We start from the raw sequence: 19567 nt of genomic DNA, 5'->3' as shown, positions 1-19567 counted from the left end.
CAAAAATTGTAATTTGTTATAGTTTGCTTTTTTTTTAATTTTGGAGAAATATTAATTTTGTATTCACAATTTTTGTATTATTTTTCTTCAAGAGACTCCCAATACGGCATAAGCTTCAGGACTCTTTGTAACGTGGTTCTGACCCCAAAGGAATGAGGAAGGTAACACCATCCATCTAATCAGCAGCTTTTTAAACCACAAACTATACAAATCATGTGTATACCTGTATGAAATACTACAGGTGTGAGTAGTGAAGATGTCAGTCAGGATGGTGAGAAAAGCACTCCTTCCCTGGGCCAATCACCACGGAAACTTCTATTTAAAGCCTCTGCAGAACTCGGGCTTACCTAGTTCCATTATGGAGAAGCAGGGTAGGAGAGAGTGATCACTGACTATTCCATTCACAAAAGTTTTGAAGGTGCTGAATATTTGCCTATCTACAACTTTTGGCACAGAATCAAATATACCATTATTAGGACAGTCAAGACAATAGCAGAACAAGTGTTAAAGGAGCTAATAAAGAGTTCAGCGTCTGAAGCAGAGACGACGAATGCTCTCAGGAAGACCAGTGGAATCAGTGATCAGAGCTGAGAACCACACATGAAGGTCAGACACAAGAGGACACGGGACAACAGGTGAGTGAGCGAGGAGGGCTCAGAAAAAGTATGGAGGAGTGAGGGCCTAACACTGACGTGGCCCCACTCAGTTAAGCCATCTTAACTGCTCTTAACCCTATCCCATCTGAGGGTTTGTGGAGCTAAACAGAAGAATGGAAATGGCACACGGCCAATAGCCCAGTTGGGCTGAGTTCATGGTCACTCTGGCTGGTTCAAGATCTAATTAGAAAAACAAATGATAAAAGAAAAAGCCATTATGTTAGAGGGAAGGGGAAAGACACCAGGGATGCCGGGGGAGAGATGTGAGGGGAGAAGAACAGCAAAGAAAGCCACATTTGTGGCAAATGGAGGAGGGCCCTGTAGGGATTTACGTCCTGTTCCTGCTCTAGAGCTGGTCTCCTCAGACTCTATCCCATACCACAGAGCTCTGACCTCTACTTTAACCAGAAGACAATGGCTGAATGGAGAAGAGTATTCATGAAGCAGAATTCCTCGATGAGCCAGAACCCAGAGGCAACCAGTAATTTTCTACCAGAAGGCAGGGCAAAAGAAACAAGATAGCTCGGAATGAGATGTCAGCTGCATTTGACTAGATTTGCCCAAACGATAAGGATAATAGTAATTGCTTGTGTTAATTGACTGCGTGTCATGGACCAGATGTTAGGCTATGCACCTTACAAACATAATTGCATTTCATGTTCACAGTGCTCTGAAGCAGGTATAAATACTATTTCCATTGTACAAGTTGAGAACGTTCAGGCTTAGGAAAGTTATGGAACGTGCCCAAGGTCGCAGAGATAGTAATCGGTGAAATTTTTATGGTAGTCTTTCTGAAAAGAGAACTCACATCATAGTACCTACTATTGGGAAATACATACTCAAGTCTAACTCAAATTCAAAGCAAATAACCTCCATTTGTGGTTTTGCTCACTTAAAGCTACAGATAAGATGTCATTCCATCTCTTTTCATTTTTCTACTTTTTTTTTCATTCACCCACGTACATCTGTGTCTGCAGACAAGGCATTTCACTGCTTTACTTCCTTCCTCAAGTAGAAAACATAGCAGTCTCTTCTGATTACTTCTTTCTTTCAGGTTTCTTGTTAGGAGGAAGCATTCAGATCTTGTCACCCATCTCCTAAATTAGTGATGTGGCCAAAAACTAGAGTCAGCCTGTTGGCCATATTTTGTATCCCATCCTCAAAGGGTAATGACCTGTGTTCCATCAACGAGCACCCAGTGACTTCCAGCTTTCCCTTAGAATCCTTGTTTCAGGTCATTCATTATAGACCGTTTCTTTGCGTGCAGGCCAGAGATAACTGTGTTGTTGTTCAAACCTCAGTATCTTGCCAGTTCTGTACATTTACAAACTTATAAAAAATAGTTAAGACACTAATCTCCATTAGGAACTAATGGCCCACAAAAATTCTCATCTTGGCTTGAAACTGTGTTTGAGTTAGAAACCACTAGATTTTTCTTTATCTTGGGACGCCTAGGTGGCCCAGTCAGTTCAGCATCCAACTCTTGATTTCAGTTCAGGTCATGATCTCATGGCTCATGAGTTTGAGCCCCATGTGGGGCTCTGCACTGACAGTCAGGAGCCTGTTTGGGATTCTTTCTCTCCCTCTGTCCCTCCCTTGTTCATGTGTACGTGCTCTCTCTCACTTTCTCTAAATAAATGAATAAACTTGAAAACAAAAAGCCTTTTCTTTATCCTTCTATAACTTAAGTTATCCAAAGCTAGCATACCATTTTTACCATACAATATGAAGACTATCTCCCAAGCAGAGTGTATTAAAATTTTTTATACTAAAGAATTCAACTTTTTAAAAAGGATTTAAAATTTGAATTTGTATAATGAACACAGATGACATAACATTTTTAAAGGCTACCATAAAAACAAGTATAGATACCTCCAAGAAATTGCTGTTTTGAAAATAATAGTGATCTCACGTTAAAAACAAAACAAAACAAGAAAAGAAAGAACAGAAATTTAGCAAACCTGGCCAAATCGTAAACCCTTGAAGCAGACCGTTCTTCAAAATTCTGGTGAATTCTAACCTAGATGTTACAGCTATTTAGAATATATCGAAGATCATATACTACATGGTGAGCGTACTTCCTAACATATGATTAACAAGTAGCGATTTTAGGCTCCCATGTTATTTTAAACATTAACGCCGTGGGAGCTCATGTTAAGGCTTTGCTTTATAGAGCTTCCAGATCTGGGAGGAAGCAAGTCGAAATAGGACATGGGTGTGTCCTGAGTAAAGAGCAACAGTCCCTGTACAATACGGAAAGATGAGGTTAAATAGGTACAGAGGGAAAGGTTAGGACTTGAGGTCCCTAAATGTAGAAAAAACACACATTTTAAAACAGTGCTGGGGACATCTGACCTTGAGAGAAACTCCCTCAGGTCTGACCACGAGAAAAACTCCCACAGACATAAAGCTTTTCTTAAAAATGTAACAAACACTAGGTTTTTACTGCAACCACCCCCCCACCCCGCCGCCCCCTCGTGTTTCCCAGAGAAATGAACAACTCAGCACCTACGGTTATCGGGCCAATGAAGAAAAAAAAATATTGGGGCAGGGGGCGCGGGGATGGACCAAAACCCTATCAAATAATGTCCTTTGCCCATAGTCGGGGCTATTCACTTTCAAATGCCCCCTCTCTGCAAAGCAAGCTTTGGTGCTATTCTTACTTTTGTTATTCTTACTTTTTAATCAACTTTTGCCCATTGCTTATTTTATTTTGCGCCCACCTCTTCATCCTTCAAAGCAGGGAGACAATGAACACCAGGTACTGAGGCATAAAACCCTGCAGTATCTTGGCTGCTTTTGTCTTAGATCAGGTGGCTGGGACCACTTTGAGTCCTTGGGTTTGGAATCATATAGGTCTCATATGGACATAGCGTAAGCTAAATAACTTCTGTGAGTTTTAGTTCCTCATCTGTAAAATGGGGATCATAATGCTTCCCTCCTTTGCTAGTTGAGCACTAAATGCTCTGTATAGAGTACAGAGCCATGGATCATTCTATATGGCATCTCTTCTTGAATGTCCCTCAGGCACTTCAAAATCAAAAGTGAGTTTATCAACCGCACCACCTAGTGAATAGTAAATCAGAACCTGTGTTGTCTTGGGTTTTTTTTAATTTTTTTATGTTTGTTTATTTTTGAGAGAGAGAGAGAGAGAGAGAGAGAGAGAGAGAGAGAGAGGCAGGGCATGAGCAGGCAATTACTCACCGGAACCATCCCTGACTTCCCCTTCTCCCCCACCTTCCATATTTAATTGGACCTGTAAATGCTGTCTCAGCTGTCTCCTCAATATACAGAATCTCATACAAAGATGGAGCAGGGTTTCCAAGGGATTTCTAGAAAAAAATGTAACATCCCCTCTGTGTCTTCGCCCCCTTTCCCACCCTAGAAAAGCTCGGGAACCTCATAGATTCCAGAGTCTGTCACATCCATTCATTCCCCAGTTCAAAATTTCACTGATAGAGTGATTACCTCAAAGTGTCCCCTTGGTAACAGTGTAAAAAAAAAATGATAAAACAACTTCCAATTCCATTCAAAGCCACCAATGACTGTCATCCACAGAGTACTGACAGCTCCCTCACTCTATCCTAGCACACACATATAATGTTGGGGGAAAACAGAAGTACTTTGAAATGCTTATTAATGTTGTTTCCCTCCTTGGTGATTATTTGGAGTTGAATTGGGTCCTCACTGCCCTCTAAATTCACATATTGATATCCAAAACCCTAGTACCTCAAAGCGTGACCTTATTTGGGTATAGGGTCTTCACAGAGGTAATCAAGCTAAAAGAGGGTGGGCCCTAATCCAATATGACTGGTATCCTCATAAGAAGAGGAAATTTTATCATGGACACTTAGAGAGAGGAATGGTGTGAAGGCATAGGGAAGAAAATGGCCACCTACAAGCCAAGGAGATGGCCTGGAACAGATTGTCTCTCACAGCCTTCAAAAGGAATCACCCCTGTCAACACCTTGATTTCAGAGTTCTGGCCTCTAGAACTGTGAGATGAGAAATTTCTGCTGCTTAAGCTCCCTGCTCTGTGGAACTTTGTTACAGCAACCCTAGCAAAGTAATTTCAGGAATACAGGTTCTTTCCCTACCGCCCTTTCGCCATTCCCGCAGCCAAGAAAGGGGTGGGTGAGGACCTCCGAGGGAGGAGGTGGAGGGGATCTGGACTGACTCATCAGGCTGAAAGGGAGGAAAGAGTCCACCAAGATTCAAGGGAAAAGTGGACTTGTGGAAGACAGAGAGGGGGGAAAAGAAAGAAAAAAAGAAGAAAGAAGAAAATTAAAAAAGGAGAGAAAAATCAGGACTATCCCAAAAAAATGTTAATGTTTGTCTTTGAGAGGGAGAAAGAGACAGAGTGTCATCCAGGGTGGGGCAGAGATAGAGGGAGACACAGAATCTGAAGCAGGTTCCATGCTCTGAGCTATCAGCACAGAGCCCAACGTGGGGCTCCAACCCATAAACCGTGAGATCATGACCTGAGGCAAAGTCAGATGCTCAACTGAACCCCCCAGGTGCCCCTTATTAGGAATATCTTACATGTCTACCATCTCTTATATCAGAGTAGAACTTCTGTGGAGGAGTGCAGTAGAGACACCCCTTACAAGTGTTACTCCTCACTTCTCTAGAAATTTGCAAGCCCCCTAGAAGAGAAGCCCAAGGTTCTCACGATGCCAGATGACCAGATGTAAGAAGTGGAATTGGCTGGGGAAGCCATCTAGGTAGATGGATATCTAGGTAAATGAATAGATTCTCCATAGTCCAGGGATCCAGAAGCCCCTGTGCTCCAGCTGGTGGTAGGGGGTGGGCAGGTACCCTAGTACTGAGCCAAGTTGTAGACTAGGACAGGCCTGGGTCAGGACAGCACCCACAGAGCGGGGGAACTCATGGTCAGAGGTCATCACCCCTGACTTGAGCAGTGGCTGCCCACACAACACCCAAAGCACAAGGCAGGACCAGCCACCCATCTGTGGACACTTACTTGTTCAATGATCAGATGGCATGAAACATCTTAGAGAATACAGACCAAACGGACAATAAATAAAACAAAGGTCCCCAGACTGCTCCCATGTGGACACTTAAGCATCTATTTGCACACACATGGCATTTTTGCAGAACAGAGGCAAGCGAGGCCCTCTGTGTTGAAAGAAAACATATGGGAACTTTGAACTTTGGACAAAGAGCTTACGAACACCATAAACCCCCTTTTTATACGACACGATACTGAGCTATAGGTAACTTGCAAATTGACGTTTTTGCAGCCATCGTAGGGAAGGGGGCTCATAGGTAAAGCAAGTCTGGGTTATCAGACCATTACTATTTTTACCTTGCATCTTGGAATTATGGTTAGTAAAGTTCTACTCCGACCTCACCCCATTAGGTAATGAACTTGGCATGACAGGTAGCTTCAATTGTATTTTTGAAAAATCACATTAGAATGAGTGACTCCATTTACTCATTCAGTATAGTGCTATAATGTGCAAGCAGATGTCACAGTAGGCTCTAGAGGGGACCAAAGGATTGCAGATCTGGAAGACTGGCCAACGCCCAACTGTCACTGCTCAGTGGGTCCCCAGAGCAAAGTTCCCACTGCACAGGGGATGACATTCTTCTTCCTCCTCCAGCCTGTCCCTCTGGTGTAGAGTGCCAGTTCTCAGCATCCTGAATCCCTCTTAAAAGCTTTCAAACCTAAGCTGGAAAGAGAAGGGTCATGTAGTGGGGGCAGGGGGTGGGTAGGGTGGGATCAGTCATACGCGGGCTAATCTCTACTTTCAGAGTCGATGGGGCTTATTGTTCACAACACTGTTCTAGCTTTCTGTGCAGCAAGCCCACATCTCCTCATCTATATTCAGGTAGTGATTTTGACTATTATGTAGCTGGGAAACTTGAAGTGAATTTTCTGGGTGGTTAATAAGCTATCTGCACGAGTATTAATGAGCAGTGACCTTGCACTGAAACAAACGTTCCCTGAGTGTCTGTCTCTCCATGACTTCCCTCACATCATAGCGTTTTGCCTCCTGACTTTCCTAGCTGATTGGTGTTAGCCAATGTCTCTACCTTGCAAAATCAGACATGCTAAGTGGGTACAGCGGCTGTGCACCCACATGGCTTTTAGAAGCCACGCGTGAAGGATGTGAACAGGCCTCTGAGAGATTTTCTTTACCTTTCATCACTGCTCAGCATGTACTTACATGGTCTGTGATACTTGTGTCGGCACGGCGATTTTAGAGAGATGGGTCTGACGGTTTTAGTGAGCAGCCGATGCACGCCATGCACCATCCTAAATGCCAGCAGACTGACAAATGACAGGGAACAGCATAAAACTAAATATTCTCATATTCTCCTTAGAAACTGCTTGCAGAAAGTCTTTTTTTTTTATTTTCTTAATGTTTATTTATTTTTTAAGAGGGCGATGGAGAGTGTGTGAGCGGGGAGGGACAGAGAGAGAGGGAGACACAGAATCCAAAGCAGGCTCCAGGCTCTGAGCTGTCAGCAGACAGCCCGAGGTGGACCGTACCTGAGCCGAAGTCAGACACTAACCAACTGAGCCACCCAGGTGCCCCTTACAGAAAATGCTGAATAACCTATATGTAAAACATAAAAACTACCTACTGTCTTGAAAAATCATCTAGAGAAAATTCTTAAGTCTACATTTATAAGAGATTGACATATACTAAAAACATGTAGAATATGCAATGAATATATGTATACACGCATACATATAACATGTATATAAACATACATACCACCTCACCCCGGTCAGAGTGGCTAAAATGAACAAATCAGGAGACTATAGACGCTGGCGAGGATGTGGAGAAACGGGAACCCTCTTGCACTGTTGGTGGGAATGCAAACTGGTGCAGCCGCTCTGGGAAACAGTATGGAGGTTCCTCAAAAATTAAAAATAGAACTACCCTATGACCCAGCAATAGCACAATTAGGAATTTACCCAAAGGTTACAGGAGTGCTGATGCATAGGGGCACTTGTATCCCCAATGTTTATAGCAGCACAATCCAAATGATGGAAAAAGCCTAAATGTCCATCAACTGATGAGTGGATAAAGATGTGGTTTATATCTACAATGGGATACTACTTGGCAATGAGAAAGAATGAAATCCTGCCATCTGCAGCAACATGAATGGAACTGGGAGGTATTATGCTGAGTGAAATAAGTCAGTCAGAGAAGGATAGATATCATATGTTTTCACTCATATGTGGATCTTGAAAAACTCAACAGAAGACCATGTGGGAAGGGAAGGGGAAAAAAATAGTTACAAACAGAGAGGGAGGGAGGCAAACAACAAGAGACTCTTAAATATAGAGAACAAACTGAGGGTGGATGGCGGTGGGGGGAGGGGGAGAGGAGAAAATGGGTGATGGGCATTGAGAGGGGCCCTTGTAAAAAAAATGGGCTTAACTCCTAGAGATTCTAACTGGGTAGACCTGGGCTGGGCTTACAACTCTATAAATTTAAAAAGCTACACTCACTCAATGGTAAGAACCATTCAAGTTTAGAAGTCATTGCTGTTCAAGATGTAGAGACAGAGTCTAAGCAGACCAACGGGAGAACATGCTGGAAAATATCCACATTATTTAGAATCTTTTAAACGATTAATTCAGAACATGCACATACACACACACACACACACACACACATTTAGAATCCTAAAATAACTAGTAAAATTTGTTAGGCAGGGGAAAAAAATGCCACCTATCCAATTTGCTGTATGATAAGCAGAGTGTCACTGAAAATACTTTGGCTCTTGGGCTATGAAATAGTTGACCTTTTGTGCCTTGAACACTAAAAGACACTCATCAGATAGATTTTTTTTTCTGTATTCTTTTTCCCTGAGATTCTCCTGCTGAGTTTGTGTATCCATAGACTGAAATTAACTTTAAGAGAGTCAGTAAGGGCAAGACGGCCTTGAGTTATAGTTACAGGGTACCCGTGCTACCTATGTAACACTGGAAGAAGAATGAGGATTGCCTCTTGCATGTTTTTGCTTTTAATCCACCGCCTCAGGTAATGCCCTACATACGAGAAGTACTAAAAACTACTTGTGCATTTAGAATCTCACCCTCTCCTGCTTCTCTTGGGATTCATTCTCCTAAATCCATAACTTCTCCCAACAAAGACTAGACTTACACTTCACAAAGAAAGAGAATTGATTATCCAAGATTAAGACAACATGATTCTTCTTTAATCATAAAGCCTGAGTCTCTGGTTTATTAGCTGTGTCTAGTCCCCACCCACAGTCTTGCCCTTAAACCCCAGGCTAACTAAATATGGGTTCAACTCATTTTAGGGGTGGGAGGCAGTCTCTAGTTGCTTAATTGTCTATGTAGAAAAGATATCAAAAGTTCTTCGGTGTTGTCTATCATGTGCATAAAAGTAAGACAATGAAATGAGTTTGTTGTCATAGACAACACTAAGAACAGATTTCTCTTAGGGTGTCACTGGAAGACAAGATAAAAACAAAAACGTATGAGGGTATTTTGAGTCTTTAGTTGAACTTAATTTGAGTGCTGTTGTTTCTCTACTCAAACACCTCATTAACGAAAGCACCATAAACTTCAAATGTCAACTTTGAAAACTGTTATAAAAGCACCAGTCATGGCTGCTTTAACTTTACTTTTGCTTGTCAAACTCAGAAACTCCCTCGCTTCCTCCCATACTCTCTTCTCTCTGCTTCATTTGTAATTTCCTAGCTAAGGGAGATGAGTAGCTCCAATGACATAAATCCCCAAGTGTCAGAAGGAGACCAGGAAGGAAGCTATCACGCACACACAGATCACTTTCATGCAGTGCAACTTGTCACCATGAAGGACGCTCCCATTTACAGAACGCCACTGCCCCTCTCTTCCTGCCACCTGCACTCTCTTCCAGTGCTGTCCCTTCTTCTCTTTGCAGGGAGATTGCAGAGTTCAGGAAGGGAGAACACAAAAAGCTGACTCTGAGAAAGTGAATTTCTCAGATTGGATAGCTTGAAAGAGACGTGTTGGGTTACGGAAGCAGCTGCCTTTAGGTCACCAGATCTACACGGGCCCAATAGAGGAGTGGCTGGATCCACCTACACAACTACACCTAATGTGAAGTCAGGGGTTGAAGTAATTTTCTGGATGACATTGTTGTTCCTTGAAGGAAAAAAAAAAATTGGTTTAAACTAGAGGAAAAAATATCACAGTGGAGTTAAGTGGATTACTATCTCAATTTTCTATCTCATAAGGCAAGAGTCTGAATTGATGGCATTACTGTTGGGTGCCTCGATGCTGATTGCTTTTGCTCAGACACACTATGCATAAATACATAAATGGACCTGCTCCCCTCCTCTAGCATTATGTGACATGGTAGAAAGAAGGCAACAGATTAAGCAGGTATAATTCCATTGCAAAAGAAAAGATTTAGAATTATTATCCCTAAGAATATTCTAAGATTTCCTCCAGAGTTCATCATTCAACAAACATGTGTTGGATATCTAAGGTGGCCAGGAAACGTGCTGGGTCCTTGGGCTACAGCAGAGATTAATATAGAATAAACACTGTCCTTGTCCTTCTGGGGCACCCCCTGGCAGTTGACAAAGCAGAAGGACAATTACGCAAATAATAAGGATCAAGTGTGACGCGTATGGCAATGGGAAAGTTCAGGCAGCTACAGGCACAGAAAGCGACAGCAGCTGACCAAGGCCTGAGGCAAGTGAAGTCTCTCAGAGGAAACTATGCCTGAGCCAAGACCCAGGAGTTGTTAACTGGGCCCAGAGAAAAGCATCTGTGAAGGCCCAGAGGTCAAAGACAGCTTGGTGTATCTGAGGATCCAGAGCATGCCAGCGTGGCTGGGCAAGGAGAGTAAGGGAAGGGCGGGCGGTGGAGGGTGATGCCACCCACAGGAATGGCGGTCCTGCTGCTGGTGAGTCCTTCATGATCTCCGGTTGAAATTCTCCCCCATTTCCCATCCCAGGTGCTCTGCATCCTTTCCTTATTTCCCAACCTCTCCCTCACTCTCAGAGGAGTGAAGAGTCTCGCCTCTTCCTTCACTGAGGCTATTCCCTTTTGGACAGACCCTAATGGTTCTGTGTGTTCCTTCTTGCCACCATGCTATCTCCTCCTTGCCTCCCACCTGAGGGGAGGGGAGGAGCAGCTCAGTAGGAGAAGCAGGCACTGAGCACCCACAGGCTCAAAGCCTTTTGCTAGTGACTGAGTGGGGACAAGCATGGCAGGAAATACCCACACTTAAAGCTAAGATAAAGAACCCCGAGAGCCATGTCTCCCCCACACTGGATTGACATGGAGTCACAGGGAGGACAGTCTGGGAAGAAGCAAGTGAGTGGAGGGATCATAACCCTGGATCCCAAGAGGGCAAACGTCCACTGCAGATTTGGCCGGCACATATCTGTTTCTTCCTCCCCCAGTTCTCGGACTTCCCCATTCTGAAGCAGCATCGGACGGTGGAGCGAGGAGACAGAAAAATAAGGTGGAAGGAGGCACGCGAAGTTCTTTTTATGCAAAGCAGCAGAACAGAAAAGGACACGAGAGAGGCCTCGGACGGAGGACATGAAGGGCTGACCTTACCCTGGACTCAGAGGAGGAGCACAAAAGGGAGCTCTGAGGTCTCTCCCACCCAGCACGCCAGGCTCGGAGAACAATAACACGATACCAAGAAAAAACAAAACAAAACAAAACAAAACAAAAAAAAGCCAGGTAGCTTGGTGAGTGCTTTCCAGAACTGTGAGATATTAACAGAAAAGATTCAGACAAGTCACAGAACCACCGGAAGCAAAGAAACAAGGGATACCCATCAAACTGAGGGAAACGTTAGTAGTTGTACTGATTGATTCTTTCGTTACAAATAGGCTGGCAAGCTTTGTCCAATGTACTTAAGTGAATCAGGGGTGTCATCAAGAGTCAGTATTTCTTCATCTCCCAATTCGGTTCTCTTCCACGTGGCTTTATGCTCAGGTCCCACACGGTGGCAAGATGGCCCTCAGCAGGTCCAAGACTACAGCACCTTGGCTCTGAATCCAACAGAAAAGAGCACTGGCCTCTCCCCACCAGATGATAACTTACAAAACCCTCACTGTGTCCCAGACACTGGTCTAAGAGCTACCCTTATGTCAACTCACTGGGTCTGCACAACAATCCTGTATTATATTGAGACACCGAGGGGGCAGGTAGCTTGCCTGAGTCACTCATCTAATTAGCAATAGAGGGAGCATTTGGGCCCAGTCATCAAGACCCAGGGTCTGGACTCCTAGCCACCACGCACACTGCCTTCAGGTGCTGTCAGGGTATCGAAATGGAATGGTTGTGTGCCCCTGTGCCAATCACTAGAACTTGACCCCATGACCAGCCCAGACTTGAATCACACATCACACAATGCCGGGAGCCGACCGACTGAACCATGGGCTGACAGTGGACAGGGTGGCTGGTTACCAGGGGGAGATCAGGGTGCCACCAGGGGGGTGAACGGAACAACAAGATGCCGGCTGCCGAGTATAAACAGAGTGCTGCTTGCCCATGCCTCAGACCCTGTTCTTCCCATCTTCCTTCTCTCTCATTTCTGTCTTCCCCTCTGCCACCTATTTCATAGCAACACTAAGTATACTATGCACCAGATGCATGGACAGAGCCTTACTAAAACAAAGCCCTCACTCTCACAGTGCTTACATTCTAGCAGAGGTCGTGATGCACAGAATACAAATATATGAAATTCAGAGGTCCTGGGAAGAAAAATAAGGCAGAGTAAGGGACACAGAATGGAGGAGGAAAGAGGAAGGAGTGCCATTCTGGATAGAGTGATCAGCAGATGCTTCTTGGCTGAGGGAACATTGAAGCGGAGGTCTGAATAAAGTGAAGGGGGCTAGTGAGCCATGCAGATTCTGGAGGGAGGGAGATCACCCATCTATCAGTGGGGAAGGGCCTGATATGAAAGGGGGCCTCCCAGGTTCTCAGGCTGGGAGGGGCCGGCGTGGCTGTAGAAGAGTGAGAAGGGGAAGAGGGAGGAAGGGACGTCAGGAGAGTTTCTTCCAGGGTCCCCTCAGTGACTGCCGGGGCCTATCTAAACCCAGAGCTGGAATCCCCATCTCTTTCCAAAGGGGTAGCCCCTACTTTTTGCTCCCTCAATATAAAAGTCACGGCCACATCTCAAACTTAGCATGTTGAAATTAAAATCATCCCCTTTGGGCCACCTGGGAGGCTCAGTCACTTGAGGGTCCAACTCTTGATTTCGGCTCAGGTCATGATCCCAGGGTCATGAGATTGAGCTCTGCATGGATCTCCATGCTGGACACGGAGCCTGCTTAATATTCTCTCTCTCTCTCTCTCTCTCTCTCTCTCTCTCTCTCTCTCTCTCTCAAAAAAACAAATTACAAATCAAAAATTAAAATCATCCTCTTTGAACTCAGATCTATTTCTCTTTCCTGGTGACTGTACAGTCTCCAAGTTGTCCACACCTTGAACCACGGGTAACTTCTCTCTCTCTCCTTCACCCACCAAGACCCATTCAAATAGGTTTTGTTGTTATTCTCTTATCATCCCAGAGGGGGAGAGCAATCTTCTGAGTCCACAAGTTTCATCACTGCTAGCAAACTTCAACACACTCTAATGTCTTCTTGATAAGATTTAAATTCTCGGCATGGACCTAGTTAGCGTTCAAGGTCTTTGATAAGGCAGGGCCTGGCATATGTTCACAGCCTTTACTTCTATTTCCAATCAGCTAAGCCAAATCACTTGTCATTCTGGGCTTCTCTCACTTTCTGCCTTGGTTTGCTATTTTCTCCTGCTGGAATATACAATCCCAACCCCACTAGCTATGGGAATCTTTGCAACGAGGCTCAATTCAAATGCCTCCTTTCACACGAGCCTGTTTTATTGTCCCAAGCTCACAAGTTGTGCCAAACTTGTGGGGTGTTGCTTTCAGGAACCAAGACATAATGTTATGCAGGGTCGTAGGCTAGGGGTCTATTAGAGCCTCTGTTTCCAAGAAATCCCAGTAAGTGGCCTTCAATTTCCACTCTGATGATGTATAACACAAGGACAAGGAAGGGCAGTTTCTTGCATCAGAAGCACATGGGCAACTTATGCCCATGATAAGCAACCCAGAGACTCTATGAGAGGAGTCGCTGAAGCCTCTATGGTGAAAGACTCTCTAAGAGCAATACAGGAATTCTTGTTGATTTCCATTTGGACAGATTCTATAGCCTTCTGTTGGAAGGGGCTGCATCCCAGTTGGGTTGATTTGCAAGTAACAGCACAAATGGGTTAAGTGAAATTTCAAATTTTAAGTGTTTTGATAGTCTCAGGAATGTAACACCTCTTGATTTCCCAAATAATTCAGCCAAGGTGATAGGGCATTACACTCTGTGTGGGACAGCTGTCCGTTCCCTCTTTGTAAGCTAGTTTGTTTGTAGGTCCTTAATGAGTGTGTCAAATGAATGTCTCCAGAGACGAATTCCATCAATGCAATGCCATATCTGTGCCCTTGAGAAAGGGACATGCAGCTAAGAACTTCCCTGCAGAGACCGTGTGCAAAGGCAAGTTTGCTCGAGTGCTCCATGGGTAAACGTGTGTATGGTCCTTCAGAGTTGAAGGCAAACTACAGCTTAGGGGATGTTGACATAGGGACTGCACAGAACATAGCAACTTAATCTGGAATTGCAACAATTTACTGATTGCTGATGGGATGGAGTCAGTAATTTCAATTATATTGGGTATTGGGCATGGGGTCCTAAGTACATGGAAACACAGCATGAAAGTTACAGTTATGTGAGATATATATATATATATACATATATATATACACACACATATATATATATAACTGGAATTATATATTCCATGAGAATATATATATATATGTGAGATATATATATATATATATATATATAACTGGAATTATATCTATATCTATATAGATCTATATATAGATATAGATAGATAGATAGATATAGATACATAATGTTTATTTAAGAAGTAGAAAAGGTGGGGGGCACCTGGATGGCTCTGTTGATTGAGCATCCAACTTCAACTCAGGTCATGATCTCATGGTCCGTGGGTTCGAGCCCCGCATCGGGCTCTGTGCTGACAGCTCAGAGCCTGGAGCCTGCTTCGGATTCTATGTCCCCCTCTCTCTCTTCCCTTCCCCTTCTTGCACTCTGTCTCTCTCACAGAGATAAATAAACATTAAAAAAGGAAAAAGAAGAAGATGGCTATGCCCACACCCCAAGCTCCTGGATAGAAACCCTCCTCTGCTGCAGCCCTGCCTTTCCCTGCAGTGCAGGCTTCTCTCTCACTCTCTTTTCCCTCTCTCTCTGCACAAACCCCTTCAGGGTATTTTGGATTTCTTGCTGCAGCTGTGAAGTTGCAGCTTTCAGTTTCTGCTCCACCCAAACACTCACAGCTCGGACCTTCTGGCCTCATCAGGAGCCAGTTAATTAGCAAAGAGCGATGTATGAAAGCAGACTGGAGGCCCTTGGTTGTGGTTGCGCCATTCCGTTCTTCACATCAATTGTTCCGGTCGCCTCCTATTCACTCCACTGGTGAGGAAGGGATCCCCTGCCTTAAAGAGTAAGAGACGGCCAAACACACACACAGCACCCAGCACTGGACAGGGGACACTGGCCACACATACTGCACAGCCCAGAGTAGACAGGCCGCACTTGCCACGCGAGCCACAAGGGGGCGCAGTCAGGAACAGAATGACCAAGCAAGGACTGGCGGCAGTGGGACAGGCGTCCTAGAAACTAGAGGGTGAACTGGCCGCAGGTTCCAGTGGGACGATGCGATTGGTTTATCCGAATAATTTCGCAGGCTGCCAGGGAGGCGAAACCTGTTAGATTGAGGAGGGGGTGGAGTGCAGGTGGTCCAACTGAGGCAGGAAGTCCCAGGTGGGGAGGCTTTGCTGCTGGGTGGGCAACAGCCCGGGAACTCATCCTGAGCCCTGTGAGGCCCTGGGAAGCTCAGAGATGTCAAGGCAGCACCTGCACCTTAATTTCAGGCCCCATCCCACGTCTCTGTCCTCCAAAGCCGTTCTGATTTTCACCTACCTCTCACCTCCCCCTTGTCCCGTCTCCTGCACGGCGGCCATCGTCACCCCACGCCTGTTCTAGTCCAGTGGCTCCTCTGCACTCGCTGTTTTCACTCTTCTCTCCACTCCCACACCAGCCCAGCCCAGACTTTTCCTCCAGCCTCTACGATACACATCTGCCCTTCCTACTCAAAACGCATTACTATTTTCCCATCACGCTTGACGTGAAGTAAAACCCCACGTCATGGCCCAGAGGCTCGGTAAGTTGTGGGCTCCACTGCCCTTCCCCGCCTCATTTCCTTGCTGGCCTTCCCTTTGTTCGCTCTGACTCAGCCGCAGTAGGCGTCTTTATTTTCCTCCAATACGTCAAGATCATTCTCAATCTCAGGGCCTTTTGCGGTTTTCTTACGGGAAGTCATCTTTGGCAAGATATTTGCAAAGCTGCCGCCGCAGGTCTCAGCTGAAATGTCACCAGACCTACCCTGACCATTCTTCCCATGCTTTGGCGTCCTTCATAGAACGGATCCATATTTGAAATTATATGACACATTTTTTTTTTTTACTTATGTATTGTTTTGTGGTCCCTGCTAGAATATATATCACAAGGAGGCAGGGACCTCTTCTGTCTGATTTTCTACCATAACCTTAGCATCTAGAACTATACCTAATATAGAGTAGGATCCCAATGAGTGTTTGTTAAGTGAAACAGCAAATGAATAAAGGAAGGATCAGAAAGCAAGCAGATGAAATTGTATCATACTCAGCATATAGTACATAAATATTATCTACCCTCACTAGGAATAGTTAGCCTGGTGAGCCAGCCAGCCTTTCCCAAATTACGAGTGTGCACTAGGATTACATTCTGATTACATTTACTTGTGATTGTGCCTTGTGAACCTCTGAAAAATGCACACTTCTTGACATCAGGTATCTCATCTTTTTTATTCCTATTTCTCCCCGGCAGCTATCATAAGCAAACGGTAGGTGCTTAGTAATTATAACGAGTGCTTACTATGTGCCGATCCCCAGTCTAAGGACGCACATTTGTTAACTCACTTAATCCTCACCACAAGCCTGTGAGATGGGTGCTATTGCTACCCTTATTCCATAGATGAAGAAACTGAGGCACAGAGAGAATAAGGTCCTTTCCCAAGGTCAGCTCAGTACCTAGGTGCAACAGCCAGGGTTCTGCCAGAGAAACAAAATTAAGAGAAAACCACACATATATTTTTTAAGCATATCTATAATCATATATATATAATGATATATATTAATGATATATATATCACACACACACCTATAAGAAGCCTACTAGTGTGTGTGTGTGTGTGTGTGTGTGTGTGTGTGTGTGTATACACACACATACTACTATATATTCTACTGATGCTATATATATGGGGAGGGCGGTGCGGGTAGGAGGAGATTTCTCGGAACTGGCTTAAGCAATTGCAAGGTCTGGCTGGGCAAGTCTAAAAGCCTCCAGGCAGCCCAGCAGCAGCTGGAAACTCTCAGGCAAGACTTCATGCTGCAGTCCACAGGCAGAATTTCCTATTTATCAGGGAAAGCTCAGTTTGCTCTTAAGACCTTTCACTGATTAGATGAGGCCCACCCAGATTATCAAGGATAATCTCCTTTATGTCAAGTCAACGGACTGTGATGTCAAATGTACCAAATACAAAATGCCTTCAGAGCAACACCTACACCCAAGTGCCATTGAATAACGTGGCCTCACCAGGTGAACGCACAAAACAAACCATCACAATAGGACTGAAAGCAAACCTTCAGACGCCGAGCCTAAGTTCTATGGCCTGGCAATGCACTGCCTTGCCACTAAGACTTGTTGAATGAATACAAATGAAAGAATGACTCTGCTGTGAAAGCAAGTGCCTGTCGTTCTTCCTGAAATAACCATCTGCCCTCCCTCTCACCTGTCCCCAGCCTTGGTGAGTACCTTAGTTTGTAACTTGTGGCCAGGATTCTTTGAGCAGAGCTGTTGAAAATACATTCTAAAAGAGAGTTGATGTGTGAAGCTTCCTCATTTTCTAGCCAGAGGTCTGTGTATATGTTAGGGATTTGTGGCAGAAAACCCCCAAATGGAATTTCAGCACATCCGAATTCAAATGTCCTGGTTGCCTGACAATAGGATTGGCAGGCTAACAGCTTCTAAGCTGACACGTCTTGCTTTCCTGGGGAGAGTGACTAAAAGCAATTTCCACATTACACGGGCTCGAGAGTGTCTTTTCTTTACGTGCTATGGAGCCCAGTAACCAATACCACTGTTGAGATGTAGAAAGTTTTCCTATATCCTCCTTGGTCTGACTTGAGAGTTGAATTTTGAACATCAATCTCCTTTTTGTCATTCCTTTCCTCTGCTCGTTCCTTTCCCTTCTGGTTAACGGCCGATAGCTTTCTTCCTAACACCTCCACTCCACGCCCTTGCCTACGGATTGTACAGGAAATCATGACACGCGGTAGGCCCTGATTAAACTTTTGAGGACGCGAGCCTTTGCCTTTGCTTCTCTATTTGCCAGCTGTGCCTCGCCTCCTTTTGAGCCAATCAACCCGGAGCAGGTTCTGTGGACTGAGCTCTGGCATAGGGAAATCTGGAAATAAAGTGTCTCTGAGAGTGGATATCTGAAAGTGAACGGACCACGCGTAGTATCTGTTTGAGGCCGTTGCCGATTGCTTCTTTCTCTCTGATACTACAGCACACTCCTTACATTCGTTACTCGGTTTCCTTTAAGAGTATAATTGAATTCAGTAAATATATATTAAGAGTCTCCCCACAGAAAGCACTCTGGAGGGTAACAGTTTAAACAGAGCACAGGGCCCAGAAAAGCTTCAACTCTAACAGAGAAACAAGTACGTAAACATAGGCAGGGAAGGTGTCCTAAGAGGAGCTAATGGGCACTCATGAAGGAGGTGGCATTTCTAGCTTCTTCCCTCAGGCAGACATTATTTATAGGCTGGCCTTCATCTGGGCACTTGTTATCCAGTGAGTGGTTAAGAGAAAAACTAATATCCATTTGGACGGGGGGAAGGGGAACGTAAGAAAATGATTGTAGTAAGAATGTCAGTGAAAACAAAATAGACTAATAGGATATAGAATCATGGGGGCGACGGATTATTTCATGTACTGTGCCTGAGGACACCCTCTCTGAGGAGGTGGCATTTGACCTTGGACTTGAATGTGAAGAACCAAAGATCTGTGTGTGGCTAAGTGGGTGCATGCAGGGGGGCACAACAAATGCAAAGTCCCGGAGGAGAAGGTGTTTCGGTTGTTCAAGGAACAGAAGGAAGGCCTGGGATGCAGGAATATACTAAATGAGGAAAGAGAAGTAGATGGTGAAGTTCAGGAGGTACCAGAGACCAGATAACTACAGCCACTGGGAACCACTGTGGGGTTTCTCAGGCGGTGATACCATCCGCTTTATACTTTTCTTTAATGTTCATGAATTTATTTTGAGAAAGAGACTGTGTGAGCAGAGGAGGGGCAGAGAGACAGGGAGAGAGAATCCCAAGCAGGCTACACGCTGTCAGTGCAGAACCTGATGCAGGGCTCGATCTCACAGACCATGAAATCATGACCGGAGCCGAAATCAACAGTCTGACACTTAACTGACTGCCTGACGCAGACACCCACCCCAATCTGCTTTATACTTTTAAAAGATCATGTTGGCTGCTGAGTAGAGAATGTTTTGTGTGGGTCATATGTGGACATATGGAGACCAGTTAGGGGTCTGCCTTGGTCATGCAGTACAGGCGATGGCTTGGATGACAATAGTTGTTGGGGAGATGGTGAAAAGTCCTTAGAATAAGGAATGTATTTGGTAATAGAATTGACAAGAGTTGCTGAAGGATAGATGGTGGAGAGGGAGGGAAAAGAAG

Source organism: Acinonyx jubatus, chromosome A1, assembly GCF_027475565.1.
Source record: "Acinonyx jubatus isolate Ajub_Pintada_27869175 chromosome A1, VMU_Ajub_asm_v1.0, whole genome shotgun sequence".
NCBI classification, from domain to species: domain Eukaryota; kingdom Metazoa; phylum Chordata; class Mammalia; order Carnivora; family Felidae; genus Acinonyx; species Acinonyx jubatus.
Note: the sequence above shows the minus strand (reverse complement) of the source record.